Genomic DNA, 19,575 nt, shown 5'->3' with positions numbered 1-19,575 from the left:
AACATACACAAGTTTTACAATGAAACTCAGTTCCTATTCACTCATTTACTTATTCCACAACCAGTTACTGATCACTAACTCTAGACCAGACTCACCACTGGGCACTACGGATATGAAAATAAATATAATACAGCTCCTGCCCTCAAAAAATTCACAGTTAATATTGACAACAATGGTAAAAGTTGAGTTGGGTTTTTGGTTTACTTAATAGTGTTGTACCAATGTCAACTTCCTGTTTTTGATAATCATGCTATAATTATATAAGATGTTAACATTAAGGGAAGTTGAGTTAAAGGGCATATGGGAATTCTCTGTACTGTTTTGCATCTTTTCTAGAAGTCTAAAATTATTTCAAAGACAAAGTTAAAAAATCACAATCTAAAATGCATATCAATGAATTACTTATGAAATTCCCATCAAGGCAGCTTCATAATGGTTTTCAACTAACAAATCTTATTTGCCTGGGTAAGTACTATTGAATTTACTAGCGAGAGAAATAACGGGATGTGGGAAGGATGGGTTTTAGAGTAAGATAGTTCTGCATTTGACCCTAAGCTCTTCTCATTATCACCCATGTTATTTGAGTAACTTAAGTAACTTCTCCAAGGCTTAGTTTCCTCATCTGTAAAATGATGATAATAATATTTATAATAACTCCTTACAACATTCATGAGATTGGGTTGGGATTGAGATGTGGTAAACTACTTTAAGGTTAAATAAACAACATGCATAAAGCACAGCACATAGATAGACAAAGAGTATTGAACTTCAAGTGTCCACGCACACCTCTGACACTTGGGGATGCTTATTCTCCATTCTTCAAGTTGCTTTTTCGTGTGGCTGGAGCTCCTAATTCTCCTGCCTCTTACCGCCACTCCAGGGCAGCTGGGCTGACTTATCAGGTAGAAGAGTTGGGAATGAGAAATTAGTCTGCAGGGCCCATCTCAGGGAAATCCACATCCAACGCTGCTGACACAAAGAGGCCTGCCCTAGTGGATGAGCAAGTCTGTTCAGAATTGGGTTTCAGGATTAAAGCTTAGTGAACACTCTTCAATAATAGCTTTATCAGCCATCAAGGTGATACTGTGACCCCAATCTGCCTGACTCTGGTTGTGATTCTCAATTGGTTCAGAATTCAGGGAGAAAAGAAAAGTTTTTTATTGGTTTGTTTTATGTTTTTGTTGTTTTATCAAGCCACTGAAAGACCCCGATAATAACCAGATACCTAGTTCTTTTCCTGTAATAAAGATCTCATCTAACTGCAGGTACAGGAAAAAAGACGTATCCTGATGACTTTTTATTTTGTCACTGTTTGCTCTTCATTCACCTGACACAATGTTCAGAAATGAAGAATAAGCTGCTTTCCCTTGCCTAGTATCAGATCAGCCTGTAAACCCTGGTATTATCAGCTTAATGGTTTAAACCAGGCTGGATTAGACAGACATGGGAACTTCTCTGACTTCCACTTAATCGCCTCTGCACCTCAGGATGTGACAACAATCACCTCTGGTTGGGGCTGAATTAAGGTGCATCATGATGAGTAGAGAGGTGTTTTCTCTGCAAAGTCACACCACCTCTCAGTTCATTAGATCACAAAGGAGTGAGATTGGGGATCTGGGAATTGAAAGTGACCTCTCTGGTTTGTTTCTAAAATCTTCAATTTTTCAGAGCCATAATTTTCACAATGGAAAAATTTAAAACCCTATGTAAAACTAAGATTTGAGTTCTCGACTGGAAATGTGATCGTGGAAATGTATTCAACTGATTTTATATTTATTCAGATGTGATTTATACATGAAACGTACCATGGCCGAGAATGAGAAAAACAAAACAACAAAACAAAACAAAAAACAAAATAAAAAACAAAGACAAAAAGAAATACAAGCCTCATTTTCAGAAGCTAAAATCCGTCACAAAGGCCACATATAAAAATACAACTATCTTATTTACTGAAGTTCCCTTACGCATTCACTCAGACTCTCTTGTGATATTAAGCATGCATTTAACATGCTTGATGATCTGCTTTCTCATTATTAGCAATAGCAAATTGGGTGAGAAGGAGAATGCTAGAAGCAGACAAACTAATGGAGCAAATTAGACAGCAAGGGATGTGAAACTAAAAAAAGTAACTCTGATACACGTTAAAACTCTTTGGGACAATTGAAGGCCAAAGATTCAGATATCTCAAGCATCCCAAAAGAAGATCTACCTATCTATCATCTGACATCTATCTATCTTCATAAGGACACCATTGAGTTATAAAGGGTTGGAGTGTGTTTTACATCTCATAAGCCTTTTTTCTGAGGGTGAGGAAACTGAGCCTGGGATAAGAGAACACAGGACTATGAACAGGAGAGTTGGACATGCCTCAAGTGACCGAAGCTTTCTCTGAGTCTTTTTTTTAATCTTTCAAATAAGAAGCAGATGATTTGTAATTTTCTCCTAGCTAAACAATTATTGAAGTCTGCAAATCATCATCAGTGTTCAGAATTGGATAAGTCTCATCACTTAACTCAAAGAGCTAATTCCCTATCAAGAGACAAACAGATGAAACTATACAATTCAACAGGACCTTTTACAAATGCATTTGCTTCCAACTGGGAGCACATGTAAAATTCAATGCAAATAGTAGAATGAAACAGATAAGCTACTTTATCACTCTAAGATTCAGTTTTTTTTTTATCTGTAAGGTGAAATTAATTAATAATAATAACCATAATACCAATAGGTACATCTTATTACAAGTGATGATTAATGAAACAATGCTAATTAAATGTTTCCCATAATTCTGTCATGGTCAATGCCATCATTATCATCATTACAAGTTTCTGCCCTCATCACTGTAAGCCACAGGCCCTTTCATTCTTCTATAATCCAGTTGACAAAAACACATGTGGTCAAATGTCAAATATTTATTAGAAGCAATAAATTGTCAATCACAAAGTGGACAGAGATACCTATATACAAGCTCTTAGACTTCTTATAGAAGACTGAGTTTATGTTGTCCTCTGAAAGATAGGGCATTTGAACAGAAGAACTATCAGGAAGAATGATTTTTGCATGTAAGTAAGCACTATATGAACTATAAAAAAATAATACTTAGAAGAAAGGGGGAAATGAGATTGCATCCATTTTTGACAGAATGAAAATGTCTCTGCTCTCATATCTTTTTTGATGAATTTGCCTCTTGAAGTTTATTAGAGAATCAAAAAATAGAACTGAATTGAGATGAAATACTTTTTGCAAAAGTAATCTTTTTTTCTCTGCAAATCAATTCTCTGTGTATGAAAAGAGTAAAACAATTGTCTCTTGCAAAGTAGTTTTGAGAATATCTATGGCTCAACTTGTTCAAAAATTTTTATACCACTATTACAAAGGTATACCCTTTTGATACCCTTCACATTTCAGTTACTGTTATGATCTTGTAACTATCTGTTTCCCCTTTGATGTGAATTTCTTGAGGAAGGAAATCTCAATCTTACCCATTTTTGTATTGCTAAAATATAAAGTGCTGGCCCATAAAGGAAGCTCAAAATAAAAGAGAGACATTGAATTTTAATTTATGGTACATATTTTATTTTTCTGAGAGATCCAAAGCAAAAGTTCAAGTTAAATTGATTAAAGATTTCATCTTCAGATATTTGAAATGTTTTTTGTTTTTGTTTCTGTTTTGTTTTTTAATCTAACATTTGGTGAAAACTAACAGGCTGAGTCAAAAACAGTGGAAGAGAAGAGCTTAATGTATTATAAGCTAAAACATTCTTATTATTTCTGTTTCCTTTAATGCAGAGATTCTTCCACTTGTTTATTAGAGAAATTTCTTCTTTGAAAACATGAGGATAAATCAGTGACTGTTTATGAGGCTGTCTTCCTGCTTGTAGATGTCACTAGACAGTTCACCGTCATGTGTAAGCTCTCAGATGAAAGGCACCCTTTTTCCAGGAATCCATAATTAGCTTTTCATTGAACTAGTTTAGATGCTAACTTCAATGTGTGATGTATTTCAAATAAGCTCAGGTTAAACAATCTCTATCCAAACTCTCCACAGAATGAAAGAGCATATTGCATAGGTACATCTTTGAGGAGAGTTAGCAAATTATTCAAGAGGGGCATGTCAAACAGGGAACTCTTACATACTGATGAAAACAAAATCACTACCTTGAAACCTTTCTAGTTCCCTAATGTTCTAAACAATGATGGGAGTTTAATTAAATTTACTTGTAGCTGTATTTGCCAGACTTTATCATAATATCAGTAATATTGATTTCGTTACGCCAATAATTTTACAGAGACAACCAGACTGTAAATGAAACATTTGTATGAAGTAAATACATTTTGTACTCTGTGGTTCTGAAAGAAAAGTCAATCAATCAAAAGTTCAAAAAAAAGCTTTCTAACTTCTTATTTTAATCCAAGATTAAGCATAGGCATTTAGAAATATAAATGACATCCAAAGTGATACACAGATTTAATGCAATCCCCATCAAAATCCCAATGGTGTTTTTAAAAGAAATAGAAAACAAAAATCATCATATTTGTTTGGAACCACAAAAGACCCCAAACAGCCAAAGCAATCCTTCTTAGGAACAATGCTGGAGGCATCACACTTCCTGACTTCAGCTTGTACTACAGGGCAACAATAATCAAAACAGTATGGTATTGGCAAAAAAAACAGACAAACAGACCAATGGAATAGATTTGAGAACCCAGGAATAAGTCCACAAAAACATGGACAGATAATTTTCAACAAAAAAGCCAAAAACATACAATGAAGAAAAGAAAGCCTCTTAAATAAATGGTTCTAGGAGAATTGGAAAACCAGGTGCAAAAGAATGAAACCAGACTGTCACTGTGTACCAAAATTAACTCAAAATGGATCTAAGACCTAAACATAAGATTTGAAACAATAAACTGTATAGAAGAAAACATAGGTACTAAACTTATGGACCTTGGCTTCAAAGAGGATTTTATGAATTTGACTTCAAAGGCAAAGGAAGTAAAACCTAAAAAAGTAAAAGTAAAATAAATGAATGGGACTATATCAAACTAAAAAGCTTCTGCACAGCAAAAGAAACCATTGACAAAATAAAAAGGCAACCAACCAAATGGGAGAAGATTTTTGCAAACAATGCTTCTGATAAGGGGCTAATATCCAAAATATATGAAGAACTCATACAAATCAACAACAACAAAAAAAACAAACAATCCAATTAAAAAATGGGCAGAAGACCTGAATAGACATTTCTCCAAAGAGGACATACAAATGGCCAATAGACACATGAAAAAATGCTCAACATCACTAATCATCAGAGAAATGCAAATATAAACCACCATGAAATATCACCTCACACCAGTTAGAATGGCTATCATCAACAAGACAAATAATAACAGGTGTTGGAGAGGCTGTGGAGAAGAAGGAACCCTCATACACTGTTGGTGGGAATGCAGACTGGTGCAGCCGCTATGGAAGGCAGTGTGGTGGTTCCTCAAAAAAATTACGAATAGAATTACCACATGACTCAGCAGTCCCTCTACTGGGTATCTACCCAAAAAATATGAAAACATTTATCCGTAAAGATATATGTTCTCCTATGTTTATTGCAGCTTTATTTACAGTGGCCAAGGCATGGAAACAACCAAAGTGTCCTTTGATAGATGACTGGATAAAGAAGATGTGGTATATATACACAATGAATACTATCCTGCCATAAGAAAAGATGAAATACCGTAGTACCATTGGTGACAATATGGATGGATCTTGAGATTATAATGCTAAGCGAAATAAGCCAGACAGAAAAAGTCAAGAACCATATGATTTCACTGATATGTGGGATATAAAACTGAAAGCAACAAAGGAACAAGAGAAACAAATGAAGAAACAAAAACTCATAGACATAGACAATAGTTTAGTGGTTACCAGAGGGTAAGGGAGGAGAGAGGGTGGTTGACGAGGGTAAAAGAGATCAAATATATATATGGTGATGGAAGGAAAACTGACTCTGGCTGGTGAACACACAATGTGATATATAGAGGATGTATTACAGAATTGTACACCTGAAACCTATGTAACTTTACTAACCATTGTCACCCCAATCAACTTTAATTAAAAAAAAAAAAAGAAAGAAAAAGAAATATAAATGACAGACTGTATTGGAATGATTTTTTTTCCCTACATGCACATACTTTCCAATTACTGTAGGCAATCATTTTAAGTGGTAACTACAACAATGGGAGAAATGATCGCTATAGTGCTTATGACTAAATAACATAACCTTGTAAAATCGAGTTACATGCAAATCTGTCCTACTTCATCTTGAATACAGATTTATTTTTTACAAAAGCAATAATTAATTTGAAAACTAGAGATTGTATGCTTTTGCAATTTTAGAGATTTTTTTTTCTGATTTATGGATATTATTTTCATTTGTTTTTAAATAAAGCACTAATAAAGCACTCCTCCATCTCAAGGAATATCCCTCCTATTTTAAATAAATGAATAGATAAGTAAAAATCGATGCTCTTTGTATTTGTTAGGATTACTTAGGTTTCAAGTGACAGAATCCCAACTTAAATTGTCACAAACAAGGAAATATGTTGACAGCATTGAAGGATGTTTCACGTAACTCAAAGAGCAGAATATGAGAGGCACAGCTGCCCTTCAGGGCATCTCTCTGCCTCTCATCTTGGCTCCTCTCCTGTGTCTGCCTCCCTTTTCTCTCAGGCCCAGAGCTCTTAGCTCTCCAAAGCACAGAGCAGGAAACATGGCTGTCCTTACCTTCTGATCTTTATAGCTTATAGTCAAAGAACCTAAAGTGAAATTTCTGCTCCCTCACATTCCTACACCTGGATTTTTGGCCAAAAATCTGCTTTATAAATTCTGGGAGAATGGGGAGAGGGCAGTGGAAGGGGTGCTGACAGACAGGACAACGGTATTCACCATGGCTTTATTTAATATGAAAAAAATCTATTGAAAGACAGAGGAACAGAGTTGTGTAATAGGGGAAAAAAAAAAAACGTAAGAGAAGCAGTGTGCAGCACGGGTGGGGGAGAGAGAAAGAGAAGCTACCGAAAAATGAAAGAAAACCAAAGGAAGACAAAAAGTGATGTGGAGAAGCACCATGGGACAGACAAGCAAATCCACTGGAGGGATTTTCACAGCTATAAGGGAAGAATAAGGAAATATCATGATCAAACAAGCTACTTGGCTAATTTATGTGTACCTTTTGGCCATGGTAATATTTGCCCATAAAGTAGAAAATGTCAAAGGTATTAGATATATATGACGGAGTTAACTCAGGTTTTCAGGGTGTTCTGTTCCTCTCACATGTCACTTGTTGAACTTTCCAAAGGGGCCTACTGGCTAATATCAGAGTTCCAGTAGGACAGTTGTCAGTGCCTCCTAAAATACTATGAAAAAGCTTCATGGGAAAAATAAGAATAAGCTGATCCTACAGGGTGGGCAGGATAAAGAGGAAAAGGGAGGGAGGATGCAGAACATGCAAACGGCTAAATGAGTCACTATCCTTAGCTTCCAGTTGGAAATGAGCAAGACTCTTGACTAGAGTCCTTCTTCTGGCCCCACATCCTATTTTAATGTCTTTGAAAGCTGCCTCTTTAGTGATTCTCAATCCCATTTCTACCTTGGTCTTCAACTTCGTTCATGTGTAGTCTACTTGATTCTCTCTCTGTAATGGACTCCTATTTGCATCCACATCAAATAGTTTCTGTTTGCACCCACAGCAGTCCACTCAATTGAAGAATCCCAGAATCAACTCAGGAACAAGCCCGAATATTTCACCTGTTTATGTTTTGATTGCCCTGTAAACCCCATGAATTCTCTGTAAGTTAAATGACCGTTCAGATTTCACCAGTAAGATCCATCCACACCAGTCATTCCAGCCTTATCATTTGCCACTCTCATCACTATACCTCACGCTGCAAACATGCTCAGTAATCGCTCCCTGCTTTACCTTCTCATATACTATTCCTTCTGCCAGTTGTGTCCTTCTCTTTTCCATCCATCTGGGAAAACTCAGCTATCCTTTCAGGATTGTTTTAAAGTTTAGCTTCTTACTGAAGTCCTTTCTGATCTATTCGCCAATCTCTTTCATCCCAACTGAATATAATCATAGCTACTTTCGAACTTTATTTGTAATTCTTTTTTTGATATATACTCCCACCTTCCTTTATATGATTTATGTGTAAGTTAATTCTATACCTATTTGTCATTGCCTTTACATTGTAAATGTTTTGATAATGAGATCTTTGCTATTTTACTATCTGGTGCATGGACCATGAGGAATTGGTAGTGGAAAGCCTCTATTTTTCACTTTATATATTTTTGTATTGTTTTTTTTTTACAATGAGCATGTATTACCTTTTTTTTTTTAATTAAAATTTTGGATTATTTGAGAATTCTCATTTTAATAGGATTAAAGTCTTATGCTTTAAGTCATTTATTCAAACATCTGCTGCCACATATTTTGGGGTCAAATATCCCCAACTGCCTGATAAAATATACTGTATGTAAACATTCTGATCAATTGCCAATGGTCTTCAGCAACTAAACTGGTCCACTTAGAAATTACCTTCCCCTCCCCCATCTTTTAAATACAGAGCTAATGAACTAAATTGTTTCCATTCTTTTTAAATTAGTCATACCTCATTATAACCCTGGTACACAGAATCAACTGTCTCATCATCAGCCCCTTTTTTGGAGAGACTAGAATTCCTGATAAGTGAAAAGTCTTTCTTCTGACCTTTCTCATTGCTGCAAGTGCATGATTTCAGATAAGCTCTTCTCATATTTCAGCTTCTAAAATTAACTTGAAATTCAGCAACCTCCAGGGTTTAGCAAAGGTAGAGGAGTCATTCTCTTAAATGAATTGTCAATGAAGTCTTAGAAAATATCTAAAGGCATCCATATATTTGGGTGAGAGAATGCAGAATATGCCCTGGATTTACTAATCCTCTGAGATTTAGCAGGAAGGACCAGCAAGAGCTGCCAAGGTCCTCTCTACTGAACATGGCATTTTCACACAGTCTCACTAAAGGAAAGGGGTCTTACAATATTGTCAGAGTATAATAGCTTCACAATAAATGTAAGAATTACTCTGTTTTAGTCCTTTGATTTAAATCTTAGCTTCACTTTGTTGCCATTTAGGTATTTATTGTTTATAAATTGATCCAAATCTTTTTGAAGCTGTTTGAGTTTCCTAGCTGCTTGGGGAATAAATTCTGTATGTAAATTACCTGCTACCTGAAGTCACGGTTCCTATTACTTAATATTTGCCTCACTTAAGTTTAAAAGACACACCATCATCTTAGAGTTTCAAAATTCAGTGACTAGACTAATACCTTGTTTATCATAGTCATGGTACATAAATCTATAAATTCTGATCCTGAATATCTCATTTCCCTTTCCATGATAAGTAAGCCAATTTTTTCTCATAGGTTTTTACAGAGTACCTCCCTCTGTATTGCCCAACTTACCTAATAATGACAAAGATTGCTGGCGACTGGGTAACACAGACGCATTTCCAGACACATATGAAACAAACTCTCCCTATTTCTAACCTTCAACTTGGCACAAGAGGAATACAAGTTTACTTCTTTCTGCCTCCTACACTGAAAACCAAAGAAAAAGAACAAATTTATGCAATAGACTAATAGCATCTCTGTCATCTACATAAATTGATTCAGATCAACAGGCTAACTGATTGGCAGAAAGAAAGCTCTCTCATCATGCTGTTTTAGTGATTCAGAGTAAGCCACATTTGCTGAAGCCCTAGAACACTCTCATGATTCTATAAATAGTCTACACAGTTGCAAATTTCATTTCTGGGAACTTTTTAAACAAAAGGTGCTTATATCAGCTTTCCGTGACTGCCCTTCATTTTTTCCCTTTTACCTAATGATTCTTCATCTCTCAGATTTATCCCTCAGGAGAAATCTGGTCAGCATTGTTTCCGAAGTACCTTTGCTCTCAGGAATCATTACATTTTTAAATCTTCTCTATTATAGTTTAAGAACATTCATACCTACTGCTCACAAGGAGGTCACCTGTGAAATATTTTTGAGCTCTTAGAAAAAAATGTGTCAAAATTATCAGTCATTAAATTCATCACTCAATTACAGAAAATCTGAATGGCCTCAAAAACATTTGGATAAATCTATGAATGACAGAGATGTAAATGGCTACAAAGGAAAGATGAGATTTAAATCAGGTGACATTGGATTAATTACAACTGTTACTTTGAAAAGTTATCTCTTATAACTTGGTTTCATCATGGAGTTACCCACAAACTATAAAATGAACTTAAGCCTACCCATCCACATATTCATGTTTGTGACCAGGAGTGTCAGAAATATAACCATACTGAAGGTGAACATTCACGCTTAAATAGTAAGAAAGGCAATCAAAACCTGAATTTATGTTATTCCCTCCTTTCTCCCTCTCGGCCTAATTAAAAAGTTCTCGTATCATCCAGCATACATCTGTTATATTTTTGGCTAGAGAATTAGGAAGGTAGCAGTATAGAAATCAACTAATAAAAGCAAGCATGGAAATATGGATGCCATGTTTCATAATTCAGTGCAAGACATCGTCATCTATTCATTATTTCTACTGTAGGAATCTACAGAGATTCTTAAGAGAATAATTTGTAAGTTCTTATTACACGGTCTTGTGTCATTACAAAATTTTCATAACAACACTTGGCACAACGTGGAAACAATGTCAGGAACGATGGAAGGCAAAAAGTCAGCCAAAGCTGTCTTTCACAATTTATTTGAACATATAAAGCTCCAGAGTTAGCAAAGTGTCTAGAGACAATACGGGTTGCTTTACAAGTCACTCCAAATGTGAAATAAGGAAATGAGGCCGAGTTTAAAACTCAGCTAGATGACATATTGTTTAAATGATCTTGGGGAAGTCACCTATTTTAAGTCTCTGGCTTTATTCATTAAACGGAGATAATATTACTTAACTCTCATGATCAATGAGTGTCAAATGATATACACTCGTATGTGTATGAGTCTTCCAAAAACTACTATTACTATAAATATTACCCTTCAGTCACTGAGCATTGGTCTTCTTAAGTGGACTTGAAACGTGATTTCAGAAGATCACGCATTGGGTAGTAAAGTAAAAATTAGTTAAGATAACAAGGAGCAGGTTCTTTTGATCTCATACTGTTTATTATTTAGTTTTTGTCCTTTGTGTCCCCTTAGCCTGGTTAGAGCTATAAATGTGAGATTAAGCTCTCTAAGTCCAATCGCTATCAGGGAGGTTTCAGATACAGAAAACAGTCAAGACCAGAAGGGACGGTGCACTGAGTAAGGAAATGTAAGAGGCACATGTTCTCACAGCATTAATTGCCAACTTTCTGAGTTAGGGAGACAAGACGTCTGTGTTCACCCTGTGCGGCACTATTTCCAACCCGGAAGCACCAAGCAGAACTTTGCCCACCTGTGTGCTTTAAGGCCTAGAATCTGAACATTCTTGGCAGGGCTCAGCAGACAGAGGTGGCAGGTCCTTTCCAAGGATGAAGAAAATAGGCTTGTTCTGGGGTTCTACTGATGTGCAAATTCACCTGTATTGGACTCTTCTTTTGTAAAAATACAAAGGATAATGTCAAATGAAGTTATGCACTGCACAGCCTTCTTTCTCCACAGGGATTCCACAAGAGAATTAAGCCCTTCAGAATACGACGTTAGTGATTATCTTCTCAATTCGCTCAAGGTTGGTGGAGGACTTAGTGGCATTCCAAATGCACAAGAGAGGTTAATTTATCACCTACAACGGACCCCTCAGGCAATTAAGGCTTAATATTCTCAGAAAACCCTGGCTGAGAGTGCTGTTCTGGACATGACCTAACTGTCAGTGCAGAGACTGCTATTTTTGGAGTCACAAGCAGTAGCTGTGCTCTGCTTCCACTGAGAGGAAACATGAGGGCTTTGGCAGAAGGGCTGAAAACACACATTTTTAATGATGTGATACCAAGATACATTACTTAAGTAATGTACTTTATGGCCACTTCTTTTGTAAAATGGAGGCTCAGAGATGTCTCTGAGACCATTTTAGTATTGTTTTACCAGGAGTGATCAAAAGATTGACCTGCAGTCACCACCGTAATTAGTTCTTAAGGCTACATTCATCCTGCCTGTTTCGTCTAAGAATTAATCCCCTGTCTGTGACTCTCATTTAATTTTTTTTAAAGGATTACACCCTGAAAGTAAGGCAAAAGCACTTTAAAATGACAAAAGCATAATCGTACCAATGATGAAGGCTTATCTACCTCAGATGCACACACTAAAAATCAATACAGGTTTGGTGATTTGGCTGTTTGCCTTATATTTCATGCTTTTCAAAGTTTTAAATTGGTTTTTGCTGCTGCTGAGCCTGACCTTTTTCTCTGTGTGACATTCTTTGGTTTACTTATTCCATAGATTGATTTTTAAATTTCAATTTCCTACAATTCTTTTTGAGATCGATGACCAAATTTCAGAAAGGCAACAGGAAAAGAATTTCCCCTTTCACTGTACCTTTGCTAGTGTTGGCAAGTCAAGGCACTACAAAGTTAAAATGGATTTTATTTTTCAGAGGCGTTTGAACAGCCACATTGATCTTTCTAACCCACTGAACAGTGAACTCTAAAGAATGGAAGATTGACTTTTCTGATTCACCCTTTACCTGCATAAGGGATTGGCAAAATCACCTCCTTCTTGATGATCCATCTATAAAAGCTTTCTACACAGGGCTTTTTGCAACTATTCACTCATTCTACTCTCAGAGAAAAATTAGGATGCGTGGTGGACTAGTTTATACAAAATCTCTAAGCAAACTAGGTCCAAGCCTAGACACACAAATGTATAACTTGTAGTCTGATAACTATTTCTTTTATATCCCCCATGATTTTGTTTTTCTTATGAAAACATAATTCTCATGCCGAAGAAATCAGAACCCTTGGCTGCCATCTTCCTGACAACAATTCTCAACAATTTCATGAGAAAATGGGGGGAAAAAAAAGGAATTTGCCCTACTTATTGCTAGGTGGCCCACGCCTATTATCTTACAATTAAATCATGGACATCAGAAGGTCGTGGCAAACTCAGTATCATAATTTATGGTTGGCTTGGGAAGTTTCACCACATTAGGTAGAAAACCTAATTGCGTTCTCCTGCTGTCCAAAGCACATGCACTGCCCTAAAAATAGTTCAAACATAGTAATGTCATAAAACATTATTATAGTATTCATATATGTGTGTCTAACATAATTATGGAATCCTTTTTAATACTCATTTGAAGGAACAGTCCTTACATCAACTATGTTTCCCCTCCTCCAGATTCTGTAAGATACATGATCTTTTCAACTGGTAGATCTCTGGGGGCTAATTTGCCCTGCAATACATGCACTTAGGTGCAAAAATGAGCCTCATTATAACAGTGACTCATGAGCAAAAATTATTTTTTATAACCTCTTAAGTGTTTTCTTGAATGTTATGCACACGTATAATACCATGTGATGCTAAAAACCCAGCTGTATCCCTAAGAAAAGAAGATAGGATTGATTGAATGTATATATAAAATTTGTAATTAAATTATTCTTTTTAAAATTACTTATTTTTGTCAGTTACAGCTGACATTCATAATTTTTTTATATTAGTTTCAGGTGTATAGCATAGTGGTTAGACATTTATATAATTTATGCAGTGATCCCACCTGGCAATATACGTAGTTGTAGCAACATTATTAACTATACTACCTATGCTTTACTTTATATCCCCGTGACTATTCTGTAACTACCAATTTGTACTTCTTACTCCCTTCATCTTTTTCACCCAGTTTCCCAACCCCCTCTCCTCTGGCAAACATGTTTCTTCTCTACATCTATGAGTCTGTTTCTGTTTTGTTTGTTCACTTATTTTGTTCTTTAGATTCCACATATGAGTGAGATTACATGGTAAATTATTCTCTTCTTTTTTCATTCATGTCTATTAACTTACTCAGTTCCTAAATGTATTTTATTTCTTCCAGTGAATGTGACTAAAGTGTAGATAGAAAATACTGAGGAAACAGACATAAATACTAGAAGCATCCATTAATCTAAAAGGCTGGGAAAGATCTCAGAGTCCTTTATGCATGTTTAACCCCATGTTTAAACATCTTTCATTCCACAGCATTTTTCTCCTTGTAAGTCAACATTCTTTAATACAAAGTACAGTATCACATGCTGTGTAATACATATGTTGCCAAGGCAACAATAACGATATACGCAAAGCAAGGAAAATAGGAATTAATCTCTGACAATTACCTACCCTTACAAAAAAGAAGGTGAAAATAAGACATAGCATAAATTATGTAATACACAGTTGTCTCAACAGAAAAAAGATTTCAGGTGAAAGAATCATAGAGTGGAGGTATCATTAAGGGAAGAAAGAGGTAACTGGGATGGACTAGAATTACACAGGAGGAAAAAAATCTTACTACACATTTTATACATATATGAATTTTTACGTGGATCCCTTTGGGAAGGTGAACATTAATGGCATGTTCAGCATGTTTTCAAACCATAGGTGTGAAATAATAGAAAAAAAAATATTTATATATATGTATATATATCTGTCCCTGGTTCCTGACACAGGACTCCTAAAACCTTTGTAATGTCCTAAGTGATAAGAACACGAAGAGCATCTTTTATTGTACTTGATATTTGACTCGAGTTCTTGACATAAAACTCCTAAATCCGTTGGAATTTCCTGGGTCATAAGAGTGTCTTTTAGGGAGGTTCAGTCAAGACAGCAGAGTAAGTGGTTGCTGCACTGGCCTCTTCCCATGACCACATCAAAATTATAACTAAGTTAAAGAGTAATCAACCTAGAGAACCATCTGAAGACTAGCTGAACAGAAGACCTATAACTGAAGATATAAAGAAAAAGCCACATTTGGGCTGGTAGAAAGGGAAGACATGCGAAACCGGCTGGCACACACTATTGTGTGGTGGCTGAGAATTGGGACAGATATTGTGAGGAACGAAGGGTCCCAGCCCCACACTGGGCTCCCTAGCCCAGAGTACCAGTGCCAGGAAGAGGAATCCCCACAACTTCTGGTTGTGAAAAAAAGTGGGGATTCTGTCTATCTGGGTGAGAAGGAATGCTGATGGAAACCCAACTGTCCTCTTAAAGGGCCAATGCACAGACTCACTTGCTCACAGGTGCTTACCCTGGGCTCCAGTAGAGGGACAGCAACTTGATGGGTACCAGAGACATACAGGGAGAAGCTTAGTAGTGTGGCTTCAGCATAAGGGCTGGAGGGACAGCTGCCATTTTCCCTGTGTTGAGCCCTTCTCCCATGCAGCCAAATCCAATCTGCATTAAACTAGTGACAACCACTCGTCTGACTCTGGTGACTCCCTGAGACCCCACCTTATTTAACTTGTATATCACATGAAATTCTTTCAGTGGCTGAGCCTGATTGGCAGCTAGCAGTCTGCAGTAGGTCTTGGGAGCCCTTTTGCAGAGTGGTGCCAGGCCAGGTACTAGTGGCAGCCAGATTCAGTTCACAACATGGTCTCTTCTATGCACCTGCAGGCCCAGCACAGGTAGCTACCAACTACAGATTGTTTTGTAGCTCCTACCATAAGTGCTGGGCTAGTCAAAGGCAGTGGCTGAACTTGGACTGCAATAGAGCCTCTCCTAAGAGACACTGGAACCAACACACAAAGTGGCCAGTTGCAGACCAAAACAGAGTACCACATGATTAGCTCCACAAGATGCACACCCACAACAGTATGTATGAGAGCCCACAGGGACAAAACACACTCCATGGGGTCAGGCTTGTATGCTATGGGAATGGCCAATACACACATTCAGTCAGCCTAAGGGCCAACCTTACCCACTAACATGCAAACAGCAATCAAGGCTCAAAACAGCAGGAAGACATACACAACTCACACAAGGGACACTCCTGGAGCACCAGACTCAAGTGATCATGAAGATTGTGCCATTGGGCCCCACAGGCCATCTACTACATAAGGACACTATGCCAAGACAGAGAGACATAGCAGATTTACCTAATACATAGAAACAAACACAGAGGGCAGCCAAAATGAGGAGACAACAAAACATGCTCTAAATGGAAAAAAAAAAAAAACCCACAAACAAACAAGCAAAGAGAGAGAGAGAGAAAGAGAGAGAGAGAGAAACTCCTGAAAAAGAACTACACAAAATGGAGGCAAGGAATCTACCATATACAGAGTATAAAACGTGAATTTTAATGATGCTCAAGGAACTTAGTGAGAACTTCAACAAAAAGTAAGAGGAGGGTAAAGGGGGTCAAATATATTGTGATTTAAGGAAATTTAACTGGGTGATGAATACACAATGCAATATATAGGTGATGTATTATAGAATTTGCACTTGAAACCTATATAATTTTATTAACCAATGTCACCCCAATGAATGCAATAAAAAAAAAATAGAAATCATAAAACAGAACCAGTCAGAAATGAGGAATACCATAACTGAAATGAAGAATACACTGGAAGGAATCAACATTAAATTAGATGAAGCAGAAGACCGATTCAGTGATCTGGAAGATAAAGTAGCAGAAAATGCCAATGAGTACAGCAAAAATAAAAAAAAAAGAATTTAAAAACTGATTCCCTGATTTCAAAAGCAGACAAATTACAAAAAAAAAGAAAAAAGAAAAAAGAAAGAAATTATAGGCCAATATTCATGACAAACATAGCTTCAAAATTTCTCAACAAAATAAGCAAAGCAAATTCAGCAATACATTAAAAAGATCATACATCGTAATCAAGTGGGATTTTTTTCCTGAGATGCAACGTTGGTTCAATATCTGCAAGTCAATTACCACATAAACAAAATGAAGGATAAAAGTCATATGATTACATCAATAGATGCAGAAAAAGCATTTGACAAAATTCAGCATCTATTTATGACAAAAACTCTCAGCAGAATGGGACTAGAAGAAACATACCTCAAAATAATAAAGGATATATATGACAAATCCACACTTAATATCATACTCAAGTGGAAAGAGCTAAAAGTGTTTTCCTTAAGATCTAGAAGAAGATAAGGATGTCCACTTTCACCAGTTTTATTAATCATAATATTGGAAGTCCTAGCCACAGCAATCAGACAAGAAAAATAAAAGGCATCAAAATGAATGGAAAGAAATTAAACTGTCATTATTTGTAAATTACATTACACTATAGACAGAGAATTCTAAAGATTCCACCAAAAAAACTACTAGAGCAGATAAATGAATTCAGTAAATTAGCAGAGTAAAAAATAATATTCAGAAATTGGTAGCAGTTTTATACAACAATCACCATCTATTAGAATGAGAAATTAAGAAATCAATCACATGTACAAATGCATCAAAAGAAAATAAAATACCTAGGAATAAATTACCCAAGGTGGTAAAAGCCCTGTACTTGGAAAATTATAAGATATTTAAGAAAGAGATTGAAGAAAAATAAATAAATAGAAACATATATGGTGTACATGAATAGGAAGAATTCACATTGTTAAAATATCCATACTACGCAAAGCAATGTTCAGATTCAGTGCAATAGATATTGATATAGTAATGGCATTTTTCAAAAACACTAGAACAAATAATCCTAAAATTTCTATGAACCCATGAAAGACTCTGAATAGCCACAGCAATCTTGAGAAAGAACAAAGTTGGAGGTATCATGCTACCTGATATCAAAATATACTACAAGACTAAAGCAATCAAAACAGCATGGTACTGATTTAAAAACAGAGACACATAGATCAATGAAACAGAATAGAGAGCTCAGAAGTAAACCCACACCTATATAGTCAATTAATCTATCACAAAGGAGGCAAGAACACACAATGATTTAAACACAGTCTATTCAATAAGTGGTGTTTGAAAAAATGGACAGATACATCCATAAAAATGAAACTGGACCACCATTTTATATCATACAAAGTTCTGACAATTAAGTTCGTGAACTCATCCTAGAAAAAGTGCAACATACCTTAATGCTGAATATCACTATAGTCACCTTCGAAGTACTCCTTTTGGGAAGCTATGCACTGATGCCAGCACCAATTTTGGAACTGTTTATCTTGAACGGTCATCAGAGCTGTCAACATATTACCCTTGAGGTCCTGAATGTCATCAAAATGTCTTCCTTTCAATATTTTCTTTATCTTCGGGTAAAGAAAGAAGTCATTGGGGGCCAGATCAGGTGAGTAGAGAGGGTGTTCCAATACAGTTATTTGTTTACTGGCTAAAAACTCCCTCACAGACAGTGCCGTGTGAGCTGGAGCATTGTCGTGATGCAAGAGCCATGAATTATTGGAGAAAACTTCAGGTCGCCTAACTTTTTCACGCAGTCTTTTCAATACTTCCAAATAGTAAACTTGGTTAACTATTAGTCCAGTTGGTGCAAATTTATAATGACTAATCCCTCTGATATCAAAAAGTTAGCAACATCATTGTAACAAGTTTGCGAACTTAATTGTCAAACCTCATATATAAGAATAAACCAAAAATGAATTAAAGGCTTAAATGTAAGAACTGAAACTATAAAACTCCTAGAAGAAAACATAGACAGTAATCTCTCTGACATCACTCATAGTGATATTTTTTTCTGATATAAATTCTCAGGCAAGGGAAACAAAAGAAAAAATAAACAAATGGGACTACATCAAACGAAAAAGTTTTTGCACAGTGATAAAAGCCATCAACAAAACAAAAAGACAGACTCCCAAAAGGGAGAAGATGTTCTCCAGTGATACAGCTGATAAAACATTAATATCCAAAATTTATAAAGAACTCATGCAACTTAATACCAAACTAACAATCTAATTTAAAAATGGGCAGAGGACCTGAACAGACATTTCTTCAAAGAGGACATGCAGATGGACAATAGATATATGAAAAGATGCTCAAGGTCACTAATGATCACAGAAATGCAAATAAAAACCATAAGATATCTCCTCACACCTATCAGAATGGCCATTATCAATAAATCAACAAATAATTGTTGGCGAGGAGGTGGAGAAAAGGGAATCCTTGTGCAGTGCTGGTGGGATTGCAAATTGGTGCAGCCATAACGGAAACCAATTTGGAGGTTCCTCAAAACATTTAAAATGGGACTATGTTATGACTCAGCAATTTCACTTCTGGGTATTTATCCAAAGAAATCCAAAACACTAATTCAAAAAGATATATGCACCCCTGTATTCATTGCAGCATTATTTACAATAGCCAAGTTATGGAAACAACTTAAGTGCACATCAATAAACAACTGGAAAAAGAAGAAGGGGTACATATATACAATGGAATATTACTCAGCCATAAAAATGAATAAAATCATACCATTTGTGACAACATGGATGGATGTGCAAGTTATTATGCTAAGTGAAATAAGTCAGACAGAGAAAGACAAATCCCATATAATCTCACTTATGTGTAATCTAAAGAACAAAATAAATGAACAAACAAAACAGAAACAGATTTATAGATTCAGAGAACAAGCTGATGGTTGCCAGATGGAAAGGGGGTTT

The 19,575-nt window shown here is 36.1% G+C and overlaps 1 protein-coding gene across 6 annotated transcripts in view; it reads right to left on the bottom strand.

Moving 5' to 3' along the window:
* The window catches only part of RGS7 (regulator of G protein signaling 7), a 437,701-nt gene that overhangs the window by 211,720 nt on the left and 206,406 nt on the right, over window positions 1-19,575 (bottom strand). The window lies entirely within an intron of this gene.

Source organism: Rhinolophus ferrumequinum, chromosome 27, assembly GCF_004115265.2.
Source record: "Rhinolophus ferrumequinum isolate MPI-CBG mRhiFer1 chromosome 27, mRhiFer1_v1.p, whole genome shotgun sequence".
In the NCBI taxonomy this organism is placed as follows: Eukaryota; Metazoa; Chordata; class Mammalia; order Chiroptera; family Rhinolophidae; genus Rhinolophus; species Rhinolophus ferrumequinum.
Note: the sequence above shows the minus strand (reverse complement) of the source record. Positions and strands in the feature narration are given on the sequence as shown.